The 25,362-nt window shown below is 40.2% G+C and overlaps 1 pseudogene; it reads left to right on the top strand.

Annotated features, from left to right (window-relative positions):
- Positions 1 to 24,932: 24,932 nt before the first annotated feature.
- LOC117531630 lies at positions 24,933 to 25,083 on the top strand (annotated as a pseudogene).
- Positions 25,084 to 25,362: the final 279 nt, after the last annotated feature.

Here is a 25,362-nt window from a genome sequence, read left to right on the forward strand (position 1 = left end):
CAGTGTATCAAAATAAACAAAGAAGCCAAACAAACATAAGAAATTTGTTGCTTCTTCTCAGGGTTAATGTTCTCTACCAATGGTGTGGCACAGTCATTCTCTATGGGCTCCAGTTTTTGCTTTGACAACCACAGTTTCTGAGGAAAATCAAGACAGTGGATCCAACAAATCTTGGTTTATTGCCAGGATGCTGCCTCACTGTGATGTTGATCTTAAATTTAAATCCCACTGCTCCTAAAAAGTTTTCTGACTGGCATCCAACAGTAGGAACCCTGAATTAGTATGACGACATTAAAAACAAATGTCCAAAAACACTTCTTTCACCAACAGTGAGGCAAATAAGTATTTGATCCACTGTCGATTTTGCAGGTTTACCCACCTACAAAGAATAGAGAGGTCTGTAATTTTTATTGTAGGTACATACAAAAAAAAAATCAGGATATCACATTGTATCATTTTAAATAATTAATTTGCATTTTATTGCATGAAATAAGTATTTGAGCCAATAGAAAACAGACCTTTTGTACATAAACTTTTTTTTTTTTTTAATTACAGAGGTCAGACGTTACCTGCAGTTCTTGAGCAAGTTTGCACACACTGCAGCAGGGATTTTGGCCCACTCCTCCATACAGATCTTCTCCAGATCTTTCAGGTTTGGAGTTTCAGCTTCCTCCAAAGATTTTCTGGAGACTGGCTAGGCCACTCCAGGATCTTGAAATGCTTCTTACGGAGCCCCTCATTAGTTGCCCTGGCTGTGTTTGGGGTCATTGTCATGCTGGAAGACCCAGCCATGACCCATCTTCAATGCTCTTACTGAGGGAACAAGGTTGTTTGCAAAAATCTCAATACATGACCCCATCCATCCTCCCTTAAATACGGTGCAGTCGTCCTGTCCCCTTTGCAATAAAGCACACCCAAAGTATGATGTTCCCACCCCCATGCTTCATGGTTGGGAAGGTGTTCTTGGGGTTGTTCTCACCCTCCAAACACAGCGAGTGGAGTTGATTCCAAAAAGCTCGATTTTGATTTAATCTGACCACATGACTTTCTCCCATGCCTTCTCTGGATCTTCCAGATGGTCACTGGTGAACTTCAAACGGGCCTGGACATTTGCTGGCATGAGCAGGGGGACCTTGCTGCTCTGCTGGCTTTTAAACCATGACAGCGCAGTGTGTTACTAATATAATCTTTGACTGTGATCCCACTGCCTTCAGGTCATTGATCAGTTCCTCCCGTGTAGTTCAGGGCTCTCTCAGAATCATCCTCACCCCATGAGGTGAGATCTTGCATTGAGCCTCAGACCAACAGTCGCTGTCTTCTCCTTGCCTATTGTCCTGTAGCCCAGCTGGCTACAGGTCTACAATTTTGGCCCTGGTGTCCTTAGACAGCTCTTTGGTCTTGGTCATGGTGGATAAGTTGGAGGGTGATTGAGTGTATGGACAGGTGTCTTTTATACAGGTACCAAGTTCAAACAAGTGCAAGAGTGCGGAATAGGAGGGCTTCTTAAAGAAAAACTAACAGGTCTGTGAGAGCCAGAATTCTTGCTGGTTGGTAGTTGATCAAATACTTGTTTCATGCAGATTAATTATTTCAAAGCCATATAATGTGATTTTCAGATTTTTTGATTCTGTCTCACAGTTGAAGTGTGCCTGCAACAAAAAATACTGCCCTCCCCATTCTTTGTAGGGGGGAAACATACAAAAAATTGACAGTGGATCAAATACTTATTTGCCTCACTGTATGTCAGCAATAAAACCTTGAAATCTGCTTCTTCGAGTCACGTGGATACCAGTGAAGGGAAGCCAGAATGGTTGTGATGAAATCTGCTTTTCATGCTTTGTCCTATTTATAGACACCCATACTATTTTGTGGCAATTCATAAACTAAAGCATTACAATAGTCAATTATGGAAGACAAAGATGTGAATTAAAATTTGTGAAATTAAAACAAATCCTGATGTACATTTCCACTTTATCAGTTCCATGAGTGTAATAACTTCATCAGGTCAACTCACCATTCTGATACTTTATTTTAATGAGTGTTGTTTTAACATTTACTGTTAATTGTTTCTTTACAGACATGCAGTCGTTGTTGGTGATTAAAGAAGAAACTCTCCCTGAACAACAGGAATGGAATCTGAGTGTTGACCAGGAGGACATTAAAGAAGAGAAGCTGTGGATACGTCAGCAGGGAGAGCAGCTTCAGCAGCTGGAGGAGGCAGATCTCACCAAGTTTGTTTTCACTGCCGTCCCTTTGAAGAGTGAAAATGATGATGAAAAACCAGAGTCATCACAACTTCATCAAAGCCAAAGTGATGAGAGCACAGAGGCTGAGCCTGTAGCCAGCAGCTCATCTGCACACAAAATGCAGAGAGCAGAAGCTGATGGAGGACCACAACTAGCCAGCAACTCAGGTCCCAACAGTCATTTACACCCAGATACCAGTAGCAGGAGTTCAGACAGTTCTGGAACTGAGACTGATTACGGTTATGACTGGAAACAGACCAGAGAACCTCAGTCAAGTTTTAACTGTCAAAAAAATACCAATAGTCTTCATTCAAGCAACACCGATGAGAAACAATTTAAAGGCTCTAAATACGGAAAAGCATCTGGTCACATGAACAACTCAGGACAACAAAAGGAGAGACAAGCGAGCGGAAAACCATTTAGCTGTTCTGATTGGAATAAAAGACAGAAACAGGATAACCCTCTTAAGAAACACATTAGAATTCTGACAGGACAAAAAGCATTTGTCTGTTCTGAGTGTGGTCGAAGATTTGGAGAAAAGAGCAGCCTACATAGACACATGATAATTCATACAGGACAAAAAGCATTTGTCTGTTCTGAGTGTGGTCAACGATTTGGGCGTAAGAGCCACCTGAAAACACACATGGTAATTCATACAGGACAAAAAGCATTTGTCTGTTCTGAGTGTGGTCAAAGATTTGGGCGAAAGAGCCACCTGAAAACACACATGATAATTCATACAGGACAAAAAGCATTTGTCTGTTCTGAGTGTGGTCAAAGATTTGGGCGAAAGAGCCACCTGAAAACACACATGATAATTCATACAGGACAAAAAGCATTTGTCTGTTCTGAGTGTGGTCAAAGATTTGGGCGAAAGAGCACCCTAAGTGACCACATGATAATTCATACAGGACAAAAAGCATTTGTCTGTTCTGAGTGTGGTCAACGATTTGGGCGTAAGAGCTACTTGAACACACACATGATAATTCATACAGGACAAAAAGCATTTGTCTGTTCTGCGTGTGGTCGAAGATTTGGGCGAAAGAGCACCCTGAGCGACCACATGATAATTCATACAGGACAAAAAGCATTTGTTTGTTCTACTTGTGGTCAGAGATTTGGTCGAAAGAGCGATCTGAACAGACACATAATAATTCACAGAGGACACAAATTATTTGTCTGTTCTGAGTGTGGTCGAAGATTTGCACTAAATAGCCACCTGAAAACACACATGATAATTCATACAGGACAAAAAAAATTTGCTTGTTCTGCGTGTGGTAGAAGATTTCGACAAAAGAGCACCCTGAGCAGCCACATGATAATTCATACAAGACAAAAACCATTTGGCTGTTCTGAATGTGGTCAAAGATTTAGACAAAAGAGCAACCTGAAACGACACATGATAATTCATACAGGGCAAAAAGAATGTGGCTGTTATGAATGTGGTCGAAGATTTGGATGCAAGAGCCACCTGAATCAACACATGATAACTCATACGGGGCAAAAACAGTTTAGCTGTTCTGAATGTGGTCAAAGCTTTGGACGAAAGGGCAACTTGAATCGACATATGATAATTCATACAGGACCAAAGACCAGTTACTGACAGACAAAGGTATCCTGGAGGACTGCAGAACAAGGCAGAGGAACCTCAGCATGGCTTGGATTCACTACAAAAAGGCATTTGACAGTGTACCACACTCCTGGATCATGAGGTGCTTAGAACTCTACAACATCAATGAGGAAATAAGATCTTTCCTGAGAGCACAAATGAACAAGTGGAACACCACCATCACCCTCAATCACACAGAGGGACAAATAACAATCCCAGACGTACGAGTTCAGAGAGGGATACTTCAGGGTGACAGCCTTTTGCCTCTCTTATTCTGCTTAATCATGGACCCGCTCAGCAAGATCCTGAAGGAGCAAGACATCGGATATGACTTAAGTAAAGACAAAGGAAAGGAAAACAAAAACTTGTGAACCATCTGTTGTTCATGGACAATTTGAAAATCTATGCCAACACAAAAAACGGACTCACTCAGCTCGTGGAAACTGTCCATAAGTTCTCAAAAGACATTGGCATGGAATTTGGACTGGATAAATGCTCAAAATGCACAATGACAAAAGGAAAAAAGACAAAAACCGAAAACATACAATTGGATGAAGGGAGCTACATTGAAGAGCTGCCTGCAGACTCCACATACAAATACTTGGGAATTGAACAAAGTAATACAATTGAGCACAAGAAAATGAGAACAAGAACAACAAAAGAATACCTAAACCGCTTAAAAAAAGATCTGCAAAACACAGCTGACACCAAAAAATAAGATCACAGCCATAAACCAGTTTGCAATACCAGTGGTGACCTATGGGTTTGGCATAGTGAACTGGCCACAATGTGAGCTTAATAAGTTGGACACAAAAACCAGGAAAATGCTCACCCTCCACAAAATCACATACAGAAATCAGTGCATGGACAGAATATATCTCCTTCGCAGAGAAGGCGGTATGGGTCTCACTGAAATCAACCAGGCCTACAGAGCATCGATAATAAGTATTGGACAGTACTTAAAGAGCTCTTGAGAGAGCCCTCGGATACAATGCCAGATCTGGTTAGGATAACTATAGAGCCTAGGATGCAACTTTAGACCCCAGGTTTGGGGCCCATTGCATTCTACTAAAAAGACATCAAAGATAAATGAAAAACCAAAAGACAAAAAGCATTTGTCTGGATATGTCATGACGTGGAGATGTCTGTCTAGAGATTATACTTGACGTGGACATGTCCTGTCTCTGGCAATCAGCCTGTGAGCAGGACGTATGTCCCTTTTGTCTTTTATTTAACACAATGATGACAGAGTTTGAGGGCAGAAAGCGAGGAAGTGCAGCAGCAGCAGCCGTTGTTGCTGTTTTTTCACGTGCGTGCACACGCGAATGAATCATCCGTGAAGATGATTTTATTAATTACACAGATGTATAATAAAACAAATGGTGATTGGTTTATGACAGTGTTTGAGGGGATGGTCCACGATTGACGTTTAGTGCCGGGAAATATACCGGTTCTTTGTTTAATAAGAGCCGTGAAATATACCCTGTTCTTTGTTTAATAACACAATTTTTCATCGGTCGAGCTCGATGTGATAACCAGTCATTGAACGTGTTTTCATGTGGCTCGATCTGTATCAGAAAAAAAAAAATCTTTTCTTAGCATTTTGCAGGCGCCTGTTAGACAAAGCGATCAAATTAAAGAAAGAGATTATTTAGTGTGACCAGTGCAGCCGATTGCTGTAAGTAGAATTTTATTTTTTGTCTGTTTTGACCAGTGGTGGGCACAGATAATTTTTTGGTTAACTTCGATAACAGATAATGAGATAACTGAAAAGTTATCTTTGATAAAGATAAAACAATAAACCACCCAAAAATGTATCGAAAGTTACAGATAACCAATAACAGATGAATTCCAATATTACCTCTGACACATCTACAACTAGTAGTAGAACAAATCTAATAGCTTATAATAATATTAAACACAACAGACCCCAACAATGAGACCACACTTTTCTTTCAGCATTCTACCCCTGCTGGAAGCGCTTGTTTACTACAGAGCTCCCAGCACAGAGGCACTCCGAGAGCAGCCATAAAGCCAACTCTCTATCAATTACGAAACTCCGGTCAGGCGCAGGTCTTGAAAAATAGTCATGCTGACTTATGGTTTTGATTATAAATAACATTAATACCGATAGAATAACTCCATTAATGTCAATTATGTAATTTGTACAAAGTTAAAATATACATCTTTTAATGTTGAATAATGCACTAATTCTGAGGTTTTGTAACAAACACACAGATCGCAAAGGATTCTGGGTAAAAGTGCCTCTGCTAAACACTGGCTGAGTCTCTCTTTTTGGAGCGAGGCAGAGGAGAAGGCGAAGGGCTACAAATCCCTCCGTTTGGAGGGGTAGGAGGAGCTTACTGCTGTCTCTGAAAAAACAAACATGGTGCCGAAAGAGCCGCACAAATGAAGCGGATTTCATTACAAATTATGCTGTTTAGAAAGTTATAACTTGCCAAAAAACTTTACAGGCAGTTGTCTATGACAGCAACATGTCTGCTGCTGGATGCATGTTGCGTATGTTATCGTTCTGAAGAATATCGTAACGTCGCTCGTGCGCTGCGTTATAATGCACATACACACGAACGCTACGATAAGACACTTTTATATCTCACAACGGAGAAAATCATGATAAAGTGTAAGCACGTTAATTTGTATGTTCATAAATCTTTGGATAATATCAATCCCTGCTGTTGGATTTCAAGGTCTGTAATGTGTGTATTTTGTAAACAAACGGAGCCCTGAACACACTCATCTAATAAGCTTTCAGGCAGAAAATGAAAAGTTTCATCAATGGAAATAAGTTGGAAAATATACACACACACATGTATATGTGTAACACATAACCTGACGTCCTAATAGACTGATATTATTTGTCAAGGAAATTTCTAAAGGAAATAAGGCTGGATGCAAAAAATGGGAGAATTTGAAAAAGAAATAAGGTTGTAATTCCATTAAAAAAGTGAAACTTGTATAATGTATACATTCATTGCACACAAAAAAAGCCATTTGCAAAGCCAAAAAGTTGATTTGACAATCATCTGACATAACCGGGGTCAAAATAAATAGAACACTATCTACTGGTTCCCACACGCTTAGTGAACACTATTGACCAGTAGATGGCAGTAGAGGCCTTGAAAACAAAATTCCAGATACAGTAATCCCTGTCTGCTACATTTAAAATGCGTGGAATTTAACAAATGCAAATAAAACCAACATCTATAAACGCAGAGAATATATTCAATTGAGTTTTAGGCACTAGAATTTAATGCTGTTGTCCGTGGAACCTGAACAGAGTGTCTGAAATGCATTTGTCCTGTCGTGATGTACTGAGATTACATCATCCTACCCAAAATGCATTGCGGGTCACAGGATGTGCTCACAAAACCTTAAAAATTAGCACATTAGTTTAAAACTAAAACATATATCTGATATTTTCACTTAATAAAACTTCAGACATGACAGTAATTTTAAATAACTTGTCCAAAATTTGTTTGGTTAAAATTTGAACCATAAGTTAAAAATGTATGCCTCTGGATGACTCAGGAGATATTGCCAGCCTATTGGTATGGTGTCAAAGGAATTTTTTTTTTTTTTTCTTTTGGGGCTGTTTCTCCTTTGTCTGCAGAGGATTGAGAAGCTTTTTATATAAGTGGCTTTTTTCTGTTTGCGAAGTTTATAGCTGTGCATTTGTTACAAAACGTTTAACAGGTGAGTGCTAAACTAATGTTAAAAATACTTGTTGCTGTTCAGCTTTGTTTATTTTATCGGTTTAAAAGTTATCGGACAAAGATTAATCGGAAGATAATTGGTCCGATAATGGTTTTTAAAGTTATCTAAAAAGATAATCCGATAAAGAAAACATTATCTTCGATAATTATCTATCGGAAGTGTGCCCACCACTGGTTTTGACACCACTGGTGTCAAATATGTGTATGTATATGAACAGAGTTATTGAAAAGCCATTTTATATTCTAGTCTGTAAAGTTTAGTTCATTACAAACTCTGCTCTGATGTTCTGATTAACAACAGTACTGATGATATGTTTTATTAAATTACAGTTCTCATAGCTTCATTGTTTGTGGTTATTTTATTTTTGCTTTAGAAAACTGCATTGTAAAACACAAACCACTTGACCTCCAAAGATGGTAATGATTGTTTAAAATCTTTAACATTGGTGAGAGCTTTCCAAACAGGTTTGAAAAGGCCTAAAATTGCAGCCCCCAGCCCGGGGCTTTGCCCCTGGACCCCATTGGGGACCTAGGCGGCCCCCAAACCCCTCAACAAATTAGTTTCAGGCTTAGCCATATTGCCTCAATGCCAGCCCTGCAATCGTAGGGCAGACTCACCTCACGTGACACACCAAAGATTGTTTTTAGGAGTGATGTGTTACTAGTTGGCCCGTTTGAATAGCCCCCTGGCTGCTCTAATGCGCCCTGTGCCATTACCCACAGAGAAAGTGAAAGTGAGCAGACGGAGAGCCTCTCATACAATCTCAGGTGCTCAGTGTGTGTGAGTATCAGGATTGCTCGAGTAGTTTTCCTGTGAATGTTATTGGATAAGCCTGTGGCAAGCTCTCTCGCTCCGGCGTAAAGCACTGTTTACCATATCAATGAAGCGAGGGGGGAGGGACCGCTCCTCAAACTGAATAAGCCTCGAAGTGTGAATGTTGCTTTCAGAACAGGAGAGAACAAACACACAGTCAACTTCATAGTAGAAGTTTGTGATGTGACCTTTGTGTAATAGCAGACAGAAATTGCTTTGAGATGAAGACAAAACGCATAGACCATTTTGTATATATTGTTCAAAATGTGCATTTGTGTCTGTTTGAACCTTTTTGTTGTACAGTCTTTCACACGAGCCCAAATTACCTTTATAAAGTGTCAAAACAGTTGTTTGTTATAGTTTGCTGTGTGTTTTGAATAAATTATTTCCACTTTACTTTTCCTTTCTTATTTCTGATTGTAAACCTTTATTACACTTAGAAAACACAGTTATAACATTTTGAAAGTACAGGTTGTCCTGGAAAAAAAAGAGACCTAAAACTTGAGTGTGGGATGCAGGGAGAGCTGTTAACAGCAATAATAAAACATGCCAGGCGAGTGAACTGTCCAAAAAATGCCCTCGAACCCCAGAGGGCTAACCACTGAATCTGAAACATGACGGTAGATGTGTGAAACGACGTGGAATACATCTCTTTGCCAAAGGGTATTCCATGTGACGTCAGTGACCCTATGGCCTTGGTGGAGGTTTGCGCTCTCCGAGTGCTTCTATTTTTTTTTATTTTTTTTTTCCCCCAATGGAAGTCCAAAGTCAGTGCACAGCATCACTGGACTAAAGTAAGTCCCTTCGGTTGCTCCCTTGTTTGCACTCGGGGTCGCCACAGCAAATCCAAGGTGGATCTGCATGTTGAATTGGCACAGGTTTTATGCAGGATGCCCTTCCTGACGCAACTCCACATTACATGGAATGTGGCACAAATGTGGCGGGCGTATCACTGGACTACACGTCACACTTTGGACTTTAGCAGCAGCAGAACACCAAAATGTAAGTCCCCTTTCTGTTGTTTATAAATTAATATCTATTTTAGCCGTTATATAAAACAAATAATGAATGTTTTTACATTCTTTCAATGGAACTAATATTTAATGGTGAAAGCTGGAACAAACCATTCAACTCGGCTTCACCTCGTTGAATGAGAGCTTAGCCTCGTTGAATGGTATGTTCCATCTTTCACCTCATGAAATATTCGTGCCATTGAACTCATAAACATTCATTATTTGTATATTAACTCCACACACAAAAGTACAGAATATTCATGTGTTTAAATGTTTGTATGATGACTTTTTAGTAACTACCTATATTCCATGCTGGCTGGATGTTGTGATTTTTATTTATTGAAGTGTGTGTGTGTATATGTATGTATGTATATGTGTGTGTGTGTAGTGAGGAAAATAAGTATTTGAACACCCTGCGATTTTGCAAGTTCTCCCACTTAGAAATCATGGAGGGGTCTGAAATTTTCATATTAGGTGCATGTCCACTGAGAGACATAATCAAAAAAATCCGGAAATCACAATGTATGATTTTTTTAAAATTTATTTGCATGTTACTGCTGCAAATAAGTATTTGAACACCTGCCAATCAGCAGAAATTCTGGCCCTCAAAGACCTGTTAGTCCACCTCCACTCCACTTATTATTCCAAATTAGAAGAACCTGTTTGAGGTTGTTAGCTGCTTAAAGACACCTGTCCACCCCACACAATCAGTAAGACTCCAACTACTAACATGGCTAAGACCAAAGAGCTGTTCAAATACACCGGAGACAAAATTGTAGACCTCCACAAGGCTGCAAAGGGCTATGGGGCAATTGTCAAGCAGCTTGGTGAAAAAGATCCACTGTTGGAGCAATTATTAGAAGATGGAAGAAGCTAAACATGACTGTCAATCTCCCTCGGACTGGGGCTCCATGCAAGATCCCACTTCATGGCGTATCAATGATCCTAAGAAAGGTGAGGAATCAGCCCAGAACTGCACGGGAGGAGCTGGTCATTGACCTGAAGAGAGCTGGCACCACTGTTTCTAAGATTACTGTGGGTAAGACACTAGACGTCATGAGTTAAAATCATGCATTGGCATGGAAGGTTCCCCTGCTTAATTCAGCACACGTCCAGGCCCGTTTTAAGTTTGCCCATGATCATTTGAATGATCCAGAGGAGTCATGGGAGAAAGTTATGTGGTCAGATGAGACCAAAATAGAACTTTCTGATCTTAATTCTACTTGCCGTGTTTGGAGGAAGAATCAATCAATCAACTTTTTTCTTATATAGCGCCAAATCACAACAAACAGTTGCCCCAAGGCGCTCCACATTGCAAGGCAAGGCCATACAATAATTATGAAAAACCCCAACGGTCAAAACGACCCCCTATGAGCGAGCACTTGGCCACAGTGGGAAGGAAAAACTCCCTTTTAACAGGAAGAAACCTCCAGCAGAACCAGGCTCAGGGAGGGGCAGTCTTCTGCTGAGACTGGTTGGGGCTGAGGGAAAGAACCAGGAAAAAGAGATCGATCACTAATGATTAAATGCAGAGTGATGCATACGGAGCAAAAAGAGAAAGAAACAGTGCATCATGGGAACCCCCCCACAGTCTACGTCTAAAGCAACATAACCAAGGGATGGTCCAGGGTCACCCGATCCAGCCCTAACTATAAGCCTTAGCGAAAAGGAAAGTTTTAAGCCTAATCTTAAAAGTAGAGAGGGTATCTGTCTCCCTGATCCGAATTGGGAGCTGGTTCCACAGGAGAGGAGCCTGAAAGCTGAAGGCTCTGCCTCCCATTCTACTCTTACAAACCCTAGGAACTACAAGTAAGCCCGCAGTCTGAGAGCGAAGCGCTCTAATGGGGTAATATGGTACTACAAGGTCCCTAAGATAAGATGGGACCTGATTATTCAAAACCTTATAAGTAAGAAGAATTTTAAATTCAATTCTAGCATTAACAGGAAGCCAATGAAGGGAGGCCAACACGGGTGAGATATGCTCTCTCCTGCTAGTCCCCGTCAGTACTCTAGCTGCAGCATTCTGAACCAACTGAAGGCTTTTTAGGGAACTTTTAGGACAACCTGATAATAATGAATTACAATAGTCCAGCCTAGAGGAAATAAATGCATGAATTAATTTTTCAGCATCACTCTGAGACAAGACCTTTCTGATTTTAGAGATATTGCGTAAATGCAAAAAGGCAGTCCTACATATTTGTTTAATATGCGCTTTGAATGACATATCCTGATCAAAAATAACTCCAAGATTTCTCACAGTATTACTAGAGATCAGGGAAATGCCATCCAGAGTAACGATCTGGTTAGACACCATGCTTCTAAGATTTGTGGGGCCAAGTACAATAACTTCAGTTTTATCTGAGTTTAAAAGCAGGAAATTAGAGGTCATCCATGTCTTTATGTCTGTAAGACAATCCTGCAGTTTAGCTAATTGGTGTGTATCCTCTGGCTTCATGGATAGATAAAGCTGGGTATCATCTGCGTAAGAAGAATGCTGAGTACCATCCCAAAAACACCGTCCCTACTGTGAAGCATGGGAGTGGAAGCATCATGCTTTGGGGGTGTTTTTCTGCACATGGGACAGGACGACTGCACTGTATTAAGGAGAGGATGACCGGGACCATGTATTGCGAGATTTTGGGGAACAACCTCCTTCCCTCAGTTGGAGCACTGAAGATGGGTCGTGGATGGGTCTTCCAACATGACAATGACCAGAAGCACACAGCCAGGATAACCAAGGAGTGGCTCCTTAAGAAGCATATCAAGGTTCTTGAGTGGCCAAAATCCCTGCTGCAGTGTGTGCAAACCTGGTGAAAAACTACAGCAAACGTTTGACATCTGTAATTGCAAACAAAGGCTACTGTACCAAATATTAACATTGATTTTTCACAGGTGTTCAAATACTTATTTGCAGCAGTAATATACAAGTAAATTATTAAAAAATCATGCATTGTGATTTCCGGATTTTTTTTTAGATTGTCTCTCACAATGGGCATGTAGCCGCGATGAAAATTTCAGACCCCTCCATGATTTCTAAGTGGGAGAACTTGCAAAATTGCAGGGTGTTCAAATACTTATTTTCCTCACTGTGTGTGTGTGTGTACCAGATCCGCATTGGTAATTGGCACAAGTTTTATGCCGGATGCCCTTCCTGACGCTCTCCAATTTTACCCGGACAAACACACACAGCCGCTGGTGTTCCAAAGAGGTCTCCCATCCAAGTACTAACCAGATCCTCTGCTTAGCTTCTGAGATCTGACGGGATCAGGCTGACACAGAGCAGACCGGCTGCCTTTCCTGAAAATAGCTTATGACAAGCTAAAAGTGGACGTCGGTCCAATGAGAGCGGCACTCTGAGCAGGGTGGAACAAGTGAGGAGCGAAAGTTAGCACAAGCTACGTGCTAACAAGAAGTTAACCACTCCTAGGATTCACACAGCAGCAAATTAATGAGCTAAACTCTGTAGCTGTTGCATTTAAAGGCTAACAAAAGTAATGCACAGATAACTAAGATAAAATGGACGATTCCAACCTTGTAGTCAGTAGAATAGCATAGAGAGGTCCGCACACCGAGGAGCCAGCCGACAACCAGCCCTGAATAAGCACAGTGCGCAATGCATCCACGCATGTGTGGGTCAAACGGAGGCAAAAATTCCAGCTACCAAACTCACCGCTGCCATTGAATTTCGTATATGGTAGCATTAGCGGACTGTGAAAGTTAAGGCTTACAGGGATTGTTTCAAAGGCCTTAAGCGATGCATACAATAATGACAGGTACGCAATGCTTGAACGGAATTCATAGGCTTGAATGTTGGCTGAGATTGCAAGGCTCCGCCGAGTCCACCCAAAGACGGAACGAAGAAGAAATGTGGTTGTAAGCCTCTGTTCATTCTACACAATTTCCCCACAGATCCAGACGGACGTAAAAGATGGACTAAAACTGCAAGTTTCTTGCACACATTTATTTTGTCAATATCCTGAAACCGTGCCGAATTATAATGTGGTTGATGGCGCTGTTTTCATGCATCTGCTTATGACTGTACTGTTGCGCCATGAATGACATGGCGCGTAATATTGTAATATTGATATGTTCTATAAATGAACCGCATGCATGCACATATCATTGTATGTCTGTCAACTTCGAAACAAATGTGACACCAAAGAAGTTATATGCGAGACCCACCTTCCTTGTAGTCATTACGAAGCCGGTGGAGTAGCGATTTCTCATCCCTGCTTAGCAAATATTCTGCACTATCCACAGTTTCAGACCCTGGACTTCATCTAACCATCCGTCAGTTGTCTTCAAGGGGTCAGAAATTTGTTTGTCTCCAACTATCATCAAGGACTGGTCGTCATTTTCGACAGCAGTTCTCTCTTCCTCCTTTGTCAGCACCAACGGTAGTTTCTGTACCGATGCAGCATATGCAAGGGCAGCCAGCTCTTCTTTCCGTTTCTGTCCACTGCCGTACGTAGTCCTGGTTGTAACAGACAATCCACGAAGCTTACAAAAACGCTTTAAATCGTCAACTTTCCAGCGGTTGAAATGGTCCAAATCATAGCACTCCTCGCTACTTTCCACCGTCTTTGCATGTGGATTGGTAGCCAAAAAATTTAGCGTACCCATAATGCACCACGTGGCCCGAGATGTGCTCTTCACTTATTGGGCCAGATACTGGTCTCTCTTTCCTAGCCTGTGATTGGTAGGTGGCCAAGACGCTGACGTCAGCCGGTTTTCGGGCTACAGAGGAGCCAGTCACATCGCAGGGGCGGGAGCGGCCCGCCCACTCTTCCTGCAACCTGATTGGCCACCCTGTATGCGACCCCAATTGTCATTGGCTGTTGGTCATGTCAATTATTGTGATAGTATGAAACGCTACAGAGCTTTTGTTTTGACACAAATTTAGGAAGTGGTTCTGTGGCTGCGCCGATTAAATGCTGTAGCTTCACCAGTTGCAAAGTCTGACGTAATGCGTCAAATGATAAATTTTCTTTCCGGACCCAAACCAACTAAACACGTTTTTCTCTGCACCCATCGATTCTAGCTGCACAGTGTAAACAGTGAAAGAATGCCACAGTGTTGTGTGCCCATGTGCACTAGTCAACCTGAAACTTCGCTGGATTTGTCTTTCTATAGGTTTCGACTGATGGCGAAGAAAAAGTAGATGGCTACAGCTGATAAGGTAAATAAACATGACTACATTAGACATGTTACTGCCAAGTGGACCCAACAGATAATGTTAATTTCACCTTTGCCAAAGTATTTAATTTTGATCAGTGATTGCAAGTGGGATGGGTATCCTTAAGAATCTATAAATTATTCGTTATTCATTTCACATTGTGCCAGAGCTAGCTGGTGGTCGAGATAACAGTTCTGACCACTTACCATGACGAAAACACGTTTGTTTTTGTCTCGCGAACACTTCACTGAGTAAATAATGATAAATTTTATTAGAATGCACTTTACATTTAAGCAATCTCAAAGTGCTACAGTACAGACTTAATTAAAAAGAGACACAAGGCAAAATTAATTAATTAAAAAAACAGCAGGTGTACTAAAATTTAATAGAAAGCTTTCTTAAATAAATGTCTTTAAGTTTTGTTTATATTGAGATTATTCCGACTGTTTACCCAAACTGACAACTATGACAAAAGTACTTTTCTGCACCTTTTGAGGTGTTTTGTGAATGCAGAAGTGCGCGGTCCCGAGTTACTAAATAAATACACCCCCGCGCACGCTCCCTAATCCAACCCAACCTCCTATATACACCATAGTGGCGTGAATAATGCCCTATTGTGTTCTTATTTACACCACGGGGGTGTAAATAACTGCGTGTTACAGCCTAATGTACACCATAGTGATGTAAATAATGGTGCATCATTACAATTACCCCAAATTAACAAATACAGCCATTATCTGCTCCATTAAAAAATTTCTGTGGGGGGAAACTGATGATTGTATATGTGGAGCCAACCCCCCTCCACTTCTGAAAGTCCTCACAGCAAAGCGCAAAGGCGTGAGACGCCCACACCAAACAATATTATCAAACGAAAATAAAGATTAAATGAATGAATGAACAGAGTCCGTATGTCTGTGAGAAAATGTTTTAATAAGGACAAAAAAAACAAGCTGTCATGCTTGTTGTGAGAAAAAGACTCTGAGAAAGAAGGAATATGGAAAAATTAGACAAGTGCACTACAATGAACTAAACATACATCTTGTGTTACACCTTCAAAATTATTTTATTGTTTTGGAAATCACACACATAAATCACATTACTTTGGAACTGGAAATGTCCATTTAAAAAAACATGAAACAAAAAAATGAAATACACAGTTCAGTTTCATTCACTATTTACAAATTACACAAGTGAAAGGCTCTGACGTCTTTATTGTTTTCACATGTGCACAGCACCAGTGACACCATCTGTGGCAGGAATCCTATTCCACCCATTTTTCGCAGAATGGCAAATCTCACATATGATCAGATTTTCTGGACTATATCATGAGTTGACGCAGAACATAGTTTCTGAAATGCAGCATGTGTCTGCCTCATCACACATGGACTACCACCTGCAAGTAGGGCCCCAACATTCTGCAAATGCATAAAAAATATATATTATTGCATACAATACTTCAGTTTTTTGTAACTGTAATTAAAAAATGCAACTATTAGTCAGATTACTAAACAATCTTAATAAAAAATGCAATTATCAGTCAGGTTATTAAACAATCATAATAAAAAAAATGCAACCATTAGTCAGGTTATTAAACAATCATAACCATTTGCTCATTTGTTCTATGCAAATAAGCTATCAGAACATAAATTTTAAGTCACATGTATTCCTGAATCCAAAAATGACATAATTAAAACAGATGTTTTAGCTAAAAACTTCTTGGGCCAAGCAGGTTTTTGGTACCACTTAAGGGGGGGGGAAAAAAACGACACTTAGAATCCAGCCTCAGTGTATAAAGGCCTACACAAAAATGTATGATAGCCATCCCAGGGTGGTAGCTGTAGCCAGATAGGGATCAATGAAGATTTACACAGAGGTCAAACTTTAAAAATGCTCCAATCATGTTGGAAACTATCACATTACGAATAATAATTATAATAATTTGCATCATTTTTTGCTGAAATTGGAGCAACTTTAACTTTTGACCCCTGTACAAACTGAAATTGACCTTTGTCACCATTTTTGCTGTTGTTACTCCATACAGTGGGGCAAAAAAGTACAAGTATTTAGTCAGTCCCTGATTGTGCAAGTTCTCTGACTTAGAAAGATGAGAGAGGTCTGTAATTTTCAACATAGGTACACTTCAACTATGAGAGACAAAATGAGGGTAAAAAAAATCCAGAAAATCAAATTGTAGGATTTTTAAAGAATTTATTTGTAAAATGTGGTGGAAAATAAGTATTTGGTCACCCACAAACAAGCAAGATTTCTGGTACTCACAGACCTGTAACTTCTTCTTTAAGGAACTCTTCTGTCCTCCACCTGTTACCTGTATTAATGGCACCTGTTTGAACTTATCTGTATAAAAGACACCTATCCACAGCCTCAAACTGTCAGACTCCAAACTCAACCATGGCCAAGACCAAAGAGCTGTTGAAATACACCAGGAAGAACATTGTAGACCTGCACCAGGCTGGAAAGAGTGAATCTACAATGGTCAAGCAGGTTGGTGTGAATAAATCAACTGTGGGAGCAACTGTAAGAAAATGGAAGACATACGAGACCATAGATAATCTCCCTCAATCTGGGGCTCCATGCAAGATCTCATCCCGTGGGGTCAAAATGATCATGAGAACGGTGAACAAAAGTCCCAGAACTACACAGAGGGACCTGATGAACGACCTGCAGAGAGCTGGGACCAAAGTAACAAAGGCTACACACTACACACAGAGAACTACACAATAGAACTTTTTGGTAAAAACTCAACTCAGTGTGTTCATCATGCTTTGGGGCTGTTTTTTTTTGCAAAGGGGACAGGACGACTGATCTGTGTTAATGGAAGAATCAATGTGGCCATGTATCGTGAGATTTTAAGCCAAAACCTCCTTCCATCAGTGAGAGCATTGAAGATGCAACATGGCTGGGTCTTCCAGCATGACAGTGATCCCAAACACAGCGCTTGGGCAACGAAGAGTCGCTCCATAAAAAGCATTTCAAGGTCCTGGATTGGCCAGGCCAGTCTCCAGACGTCAACCCCATATAAAATTTGTTGAGGGAGTTGAAAGCCCATGTTGCTCTAATGGAGGAAAACAACAGGGCGTTTTGACCTTCAGAGGCTGATAATCCTGCCATGTTTATGGCTGAGCAGTGAAAACACATTTGCAGCACCCATGAACAACCACATCCAATTAATCAGTATTCCCTGGTCTCCAACATCTTCCTTTGCAAGGCGTGCATTTGCTCCGAGATGTTATCCAACTTGCGTCTGAGTTCAAGGGTTAACGCAGTCTGAGAATGTCACCTTTTCTGCTGTTTTTAACCCATAACTCCAGAACATTCAATCATAAGTAGTCTAAACTATATACATGTAGAATCTTTATAATCAGAGAATTTATTCTCCTTATACAGGACAGAAAACCTCCTCGGCTCGTCAACTGTTTCAATAACACCAAATTTGGTGCTTTCAGACAAACTAATGGTTTCTTCATGAAAATCCTGAGAACACCTTTGTTTTTGGTGAAATGCTGTCCTCATGTGTCTGATAAAAGCATTTACAATTATAAAGGCACAAGTAGAAACAGCTGACTGAAGCTGTCAGAAGCCTGGAACAGAACAGCTGAACAGCAGCGTTGTAAATCTGGACACCCTGTTGTCCTCAGTTCATGTCCGTGTCTTCTATCATGTTGATCTTCCAGCATTTCTGCTGCCAAATTGTCTTCATGACAATCAGAAACACAGCTGATTCAGAGAAAAATGTTGCTCACCTTTAAGACACTCCTCGTTCCACCTCCACCATCGACTTCTGTCACCGCTGATTGTTTGACCTCTGGCCTTACAGGTATAGCAGCAGACATCATGAACTGGTTCTTGTTAATAACAGGAGCTCACCTGGGTTTATTCTCCCAACTATTTCCCCGCACTATGCAGGTGAGGAAAATGATGACATACCCCAAATAAAATTGTCACCAATGGTGTAAATTTTGTAAGAGTCATTTTAGCATTTACGCTATTGTGTAAACAGACTTTGAATGACACCTGAAGTAGCAGCTGAAATGTTGACAGCAGTGTGTCAACTGTATCGGGACAGAATTTGCTGCAACTATGTTTGTTGGAAGTTGAGGTTCTCCTCAAATGTGTAAATTTTCTTGAATGCTGTCTTTTTTGTTGTTGATTTTTCTCTCTTTCAAACCATTCATTTGGAGAACATGACTCATTTTGAGTGAATTTCATGGTTTTCATGACAAAAAGTTGGTATTTTCAAAATTCTGCAATAAAGAACAGAGCTTTGATGAATTAAGAAAAACCATCAGAATTCAAATTGATCAGCAAAGGAGCATTTGGGGTGAATTTCATTGTTTTCCAAACAGCATTTTACAACAAAATGCAAAAAAACAAGTCAAACAAAACCATCAGAATTAAAATCAGAAGCTGAAAAAGTGTTTTGGTGAATTGCAAGATTTTCACTATTAAAAAAAATCTACATTTTCCATGAGGAAGGATTATAATCGAGGATGAAGCAAACAAAATATAATCAAAATCCATCAAGAACCGAAGAGAGAAAACGTTTGGTTGAATTTCAGTTTTAACTCTAAAAAGTCTCAAAATTTACTATTTCATCATTAAGACATCACAGTATTCACAGAATCAGAACATTTCCCAGTATGCAGCAGGACTCCTGACACAGACGCCATCTCACACCTTGACTACTGCAACACCTTCCTGACAGGTTAAACACCATGAACATCCAAACACATCACACCTTCACACCACCTTTTAGTCCAAATCTTCTCACACACCGACATACACCTTTTTTTGTTTGTAAATTTCTGTTGGATATCTTTTTAATAGAATGCAACGGGCCCCAGACTCAGGGTCTATAGTTGCACCCTAAACATTGCTGGTCTGTAATTTTCAACATAGGTACACTTCAACTATGAGAGACAAAATGAGGGTAAAAAAAAATCCAGAAAATCAAATTGTAGGATTTTTAAAGAATTTATTTGTAAAATGTGGTGGAAAATAAGTATTTGGTCACCCACAAACAAGCAAGATTTCTGGTACTCACAGACCTGTAACTTCTTCTTTAAGGAACTCTTCTGTCCTCCACCTGTTACCTGTGTTAATGGCACCTGTTTGAACTTATCTGTATAAAAGACACCTATCCACAGCCTCAAACAGTCAGACTCCAAACTCAACCATGGCCAAGACCAAAGAGCTGTTGAAATACACCAGGAAGAACATTGTAGACCTGCACCAGGCTGGAAAGAGTGAATCTACAATGGTCAAGCAGGTTGGTGTGAATAAATCAACTGTGGGAGCAACTGTAAGAAAATGGAAGACATACGAGACCATAGATAATCTCCCTCAATCTGGGGCTCCATGCAAGATCTCATCCCGTGGGGTCAAAATGATCATGAGAACGGTGAACAAAAGTCCCAGAACTACACAGAGGGACCTGATGAACGACCTGCAGAGAGCTGGGACCAAAGTAACAAAGGCTACACACTACACACAGAGAACTACACAATAGAACTTTTTGGTAAAAACTCAACTCAGTGTGTTCATCATGCTTTGGGGCTGTTTTTTTTTTGCAAAGGGGACAGGACGACTGATCTGTGTTAATGGAAGAATCAATGTGGCCATGTATCGTGAGATTTTAAGCCAAAACCTCCTTCCATCAGTGAGAGCATTGAAGATGCAACATGGCTGGGTCTTCCAGCATGACAGTGATCCCAAACACAGCGCTTGGGCAACGAAGAGTCGCTCCATAAAAAGCATTTCAAGGTCCTGGATTGGCCAGGCCAGTCTCCAGACGTCAACCCCATATAAAATTTGTTGAGGGAGTTGAAAGCCCATGTTGCTCAGCGACAGCCCCAAAACATCATTGATCTAGAGGAGATCTGCATGGAGGAATGGGCCAAAATACCAGCTACAGTGTGTGCAAATCTGGTGAAGACTTACAGGAAACTTTTGACCTCTGCCATTGTCAACAAAGATTATGTTACAAAGTATTGAGTTGAACTTTTGTTATTGACCAAATACTTATTTTCCACCATAATTTACAAATTTATGGATTAGTACTCTCACTAATAAGTTGAGCAGTCCTTCACAAAATCCTCTGAAATATATATAATTATTAATTCTTCACAAGCCATTTTCCTGGTGCAAGATTAAATAAATTTTCAACCGTGAGGAATTCGTCAATCCTCTTTCCACGATATCAATCAATCAATCAATTTTTTTATATAGCGCCAAATCACAACAAACAGTTGCCCCAAGGCGCTTTATATTGTAAGGCAAGGCCATACAATAATTATGTAAAACCCCAACGGTCAAAACGACCCCCTGTGAGCAAGCACTTGGCTACAGTGGGAAATTAAAACTCCCTTTTAACAGGAAGAAACCTCCAGCAGAACCAGGCTCAGGGAGGGGCAGTCTTCTGCTGGGACTGGTTGGGGCTGAGGGAGAGAACCAGGAAAAAGACATGCTGTGGAGGGGAGCAGAGATCGATCACTAATGATTAAATGCAGAGTGGTGCATACAGAGCAAAAAGAGAAAGAAACAGTGCATCATGGGAACCCCCCAGCAGTCTACGTCTATAGCAGCATAACTAAGGGATGGTTCAGGGTCACCTGATCCAGCCCTAACTATAAGCTTTAGCAAAAAGGAAAGTTTTAAGCCTAATCTTAAAAGTAGAGAGGGTGTCTGTCTCCCTGATCTGAATTGGGAGCTGGTTCCACAGGAGAGGAGCCTGAAAGCTGAAGGCTCTGCCTCCCATTCTACTCTTACAAACCCTAGGAACTACAAGTAAGCCTGCAGTCTGAGAGCGAAGCGCTCTATTGGGGTGATATGGTACTACGAGGTCCCTAAGATAAGATGGGACCTGATTATTCAAAACCTTATAAGTAAGAAGAAGAATTTTAAATTCTATTCTAGAATTAACAGGAAGCCAATGAAGAGAGGCCAATATGGGTGAGATATGCTCTCTCCTTCTAGTCCCCGTCAGTACTCTAGCTGCAGCATTTTGAATTAACTGAAGGCTTTTTAGGGAACTTTTAGGACAACCTGATAATAATGAATTACAATAGTCCAGCCTAGAGGAAATAAATGCATGAATTAGTTTTTCAGCATCACTCTGAGACAAGACCTTTCTGATTTTAGAGATATTGCGTAAATGCAAAAAAGCAGTCCTACATATTTGTTTAATATGCGCTTTGAATGACATATCCTGATCAAAAATGACTCCAAGATTTCTCACAGTATTACTAGAGGTCAGGGTAATGCCATCCAGAGTAAGGATCTGGTTAGACACCATGTTTCTAAGATTTGTGGGGCCAAGTACAATAACTTCAGTTTTATCTGAGTTTAAAAGCAGGAAATTAGAGGTCATCCATGTCTTTATGTCTGTAAGACAATCCTGCAGTTTAGCTAATTGGTGTGTGTCCTCTGGCTTCATGGATAGATAAAGCTGGGTATCATCTGCGTAACAATGAAAATTTAAGCAATACCGTCTAATAATACTGCCTAAGGGAAGCATGTATAAAGTGAATAAAATTGGTCCTAGCACAGAACCTTGTGGAACTCCATAATTAACTTTAGTCTGTGAAGAAGATTCCCCATTTACATGAACAAATTGTAATCTATTAGACAAATATGATTCAAACCACCGCAGCGCAGTGCCTTTAATACCTATGGCATGCTCTAATCTCTGTAATAAAATTTTATGGTCAACAGTATCAAAAGCAGCACTGAGGTCTAACAGAACAAGCACAGAGATGAGTCCACTGTCCGAGGCCATAAGAAGATCATTTGTAACCTTCACTAATGCTGTTTCTGTACTATGATGAATTCTAAAACCTGACTGAAACTCTTCAAATAGACCATTCCTCTGCAGATGATCAGTTAGCTGTTTTACAACTACCCTTTCAAGAATTTTTGAGAGAAAAGGAAGGTTGGAGATTGGCCTATAATTAGCTAAGATAGCTGGGTCAAGTGATGGCTTTTTAAGTAATGGTTTAATTACTGCCACCTTAAAAGCCTGTGGTACATAGCCAACTAACAAAGATAGATTGATCATATTTAAGATCGAAGCATTAAATAATGGTAGGGCTTCCTTGAGCAGCCTGGTAGGAATGGGGTCTAATAAACATGTTGATGGTTTGGATGAAGTAACTAATGAGAATAACTCAGACAGAACAATCGGAGAGAAAGAGTCTAACCAAATACCGGCATCACTGAAAGCAGCCAAAGATAACGATACGTCTTTGGGATGGTTATGAGTAATTTTTTCTCTAATAGTTAAAATTTTGTTAGCAAAGAAAGTCATGAAGTCATTACTAGTTAAAGTTAATGGAATACTCAGCTCAATAGAGCTCTGACTCTTTGTCAGCCTGGCTACAGTGCTGAAAAGAAACCTGGGGTTGTTCTTATTTTCTTCAATTAGTGATGAGTAGAAAGATGTCCTAGCTTTACGGAGGGCTTTTTTATAGAGCAACAGACTCTTTTTCCAGGCTAAGTGAAGATCTTCTAAATTAGTGAGACGCCATTTCCTCTCCAACTTACGGGTTATCTGCTTTAAGCTACGAGTTTGTGAGTTATACCACGGAGTCAGACACTTCTGATTTAAAGCTCTCTTTTTCAGAGGAGCTACAGCATCCAAAGTTGTCTTCAATGAGGATGTAAAACTATTGACGAGATACTCTATCTCCCTTACAGAGTTTAGGTAGCTACTCTGCACTGTGTTGGTATATGGCATTAGAGAACATAAAGAAGGAATCATATCCTTAAACCTAGTTACAGCGCTTTCTGAAAGACTTCTAGTGTAATGAAACTTATTCCCCACTGCTGGGTAGTCCATCAGAGTAAATGTAAATGTTATTAAGAAATGATCAGACAGAAGGGAGTTTTCAGGGAATACTGTTAAGTCTTCTATTTCCATACCATAAGTCAGAACAAGATCTAAGATATGATTAAAGTGGTGGGTGGACTCATTTACTTTTTGAGCAAAGCCAATAGAGTCTAATAATAGATTAAATGCAGTGTTGAGGCTGTCATTCTCAGCATCTGTGTGGATGTTAAAATCGCCCACTATAATTATCTTATCTGAGCTAAGCACTAAGTCAGACAAAAGGTCTGAAAAATTCACAGAGAAACTCACAGTAACGACCAGGTGGACGATAGATAATAACAAATAAAACTGGTTTTTGGGACTTCCAATTTGGATGGACAAGACTAAGAGACGAGCTTTCAAATGAATTAAAGCTCTGTCTGGGTTTTGGATTAATTAATAAGCTGGAATGGAAGATTGCTGCTAATCCTCCGCCCCGGCCCGTGCTACGAGCATTCTGACAGTTAGTGTGACTCGGGGGTGTTGACTCATTTAAACTAACATATTCATCCTGCTGTAACCAGGTTTCTGTTAGGCAGAATAAATCAATATGTTGATCAATTATTATATCATTTACCAACAGGGACTTAGAAGAGAGAGACCTAATGTTTAATAGACCACATTTAACTGTTTTAGTCTGTGGTGCAGTTGAAGGTGCTATATTATTTTTTCTTTTTGAATTTTTATGCTTAAATAGATTTTTGCTGGTTATTGGTAGTCTGGGAGCAGGCACCGTCTCTACGGGGATGGGGTAATGAGGGGATGGCAGGGGGAGAGAAGCTGCAGAGAGGTGTGTAAGACTACAACTCTGCTTCCTGGTCCCAACCCTGGATAGTCACGGTTTGGAGGATTTAAGAAAATTGGCCAGATTTCTAGAAATGAGAGCTGCTCCATCCAAAGTGGGATGGATGCCGTCTCTCCTAACAAGAGACGGCATGAGTCGTGTGAAGGATGGGATATATATATATATATATATATATATATATAAAAAAAAATTTCTAAACTGTACGAGTATATGTCCACAAAATGCACACATTTATTCATGAGCATACTGTCAGAACAAAAATGCCACAGCTGTTTCCATCATTCTGCCTTGAAAAGTTGTAATGGATTTCCTGCCATGGGATGTGCTTTTTCTTGGTCTGATCACTTTCTTCTGTGAACTTGCTGAAAGCAGAAGAATGTCAAATGTAAACAAAAAAAACAACACATTGTATCATTTCATGCAAATTTTAGTAACCAGGTTAGTCCCATTAAGATCGAGAGCTCTTTTGCAAGAAAGACTTGGGCAATTATAAGGTTTCCAATAAACCTAACCTGCATGTCTTTAAATGTGGGAGGAAACCCACACAAACACGGGGAGAACATGCAAACTCCACATAAAAAGGCCACAGTGGGAACTGAACCCATGACCTTCTTGCTGTGAGGCAGCAGTGCTAACCACTAAGCCATCGTGATATCTGGAAAGGGCGCCACCATGATCAAGGAAGTGGTTCAACCAAAGTGAGACTCAGCCATTGCACTTCAGCTGACTGACCTTTGTAAATTCCCCAAATGTGAGAATCTCAACTGCATAATTTATGGTAGCCAAATAGAAGAGCTATTCCAGAAAAATATATGGGGGCAAGATACTTTCTCAGAGGTGTCTACAATATTTTAGCCAATTTCTTGACCTCCACATACCACGTTTTACTTCATTCTTCTTTTAATTTTTCCTTATAGACTCACATACAACCAATGTTGTTTTTCCAAACTACCAGCCCATGACCTACAAAACAAAAAAGTCCTCCATAGATACTTTGTGGAATAGTCATAAAAGTGAAGAAAGAGTATATTAACAACAAATTGTAAGTCTGTAATGTGGTTCATATGTGTCATGCTCAGTG

This window comes from Thalassophryne amazonica, chromosome 18 (genome assembly GCF_902500255.1).
Source record: "Thalassophryne amazonica chromosome 18, fThaAma1.1, whole genome shotgun sequence".
NCBI lineage: Eukaryota > Metazoa > Chordata > Actinopteri > Batrachoidiformes > Batrachoididae > Thalassophryne > Thalassophryne amazonica.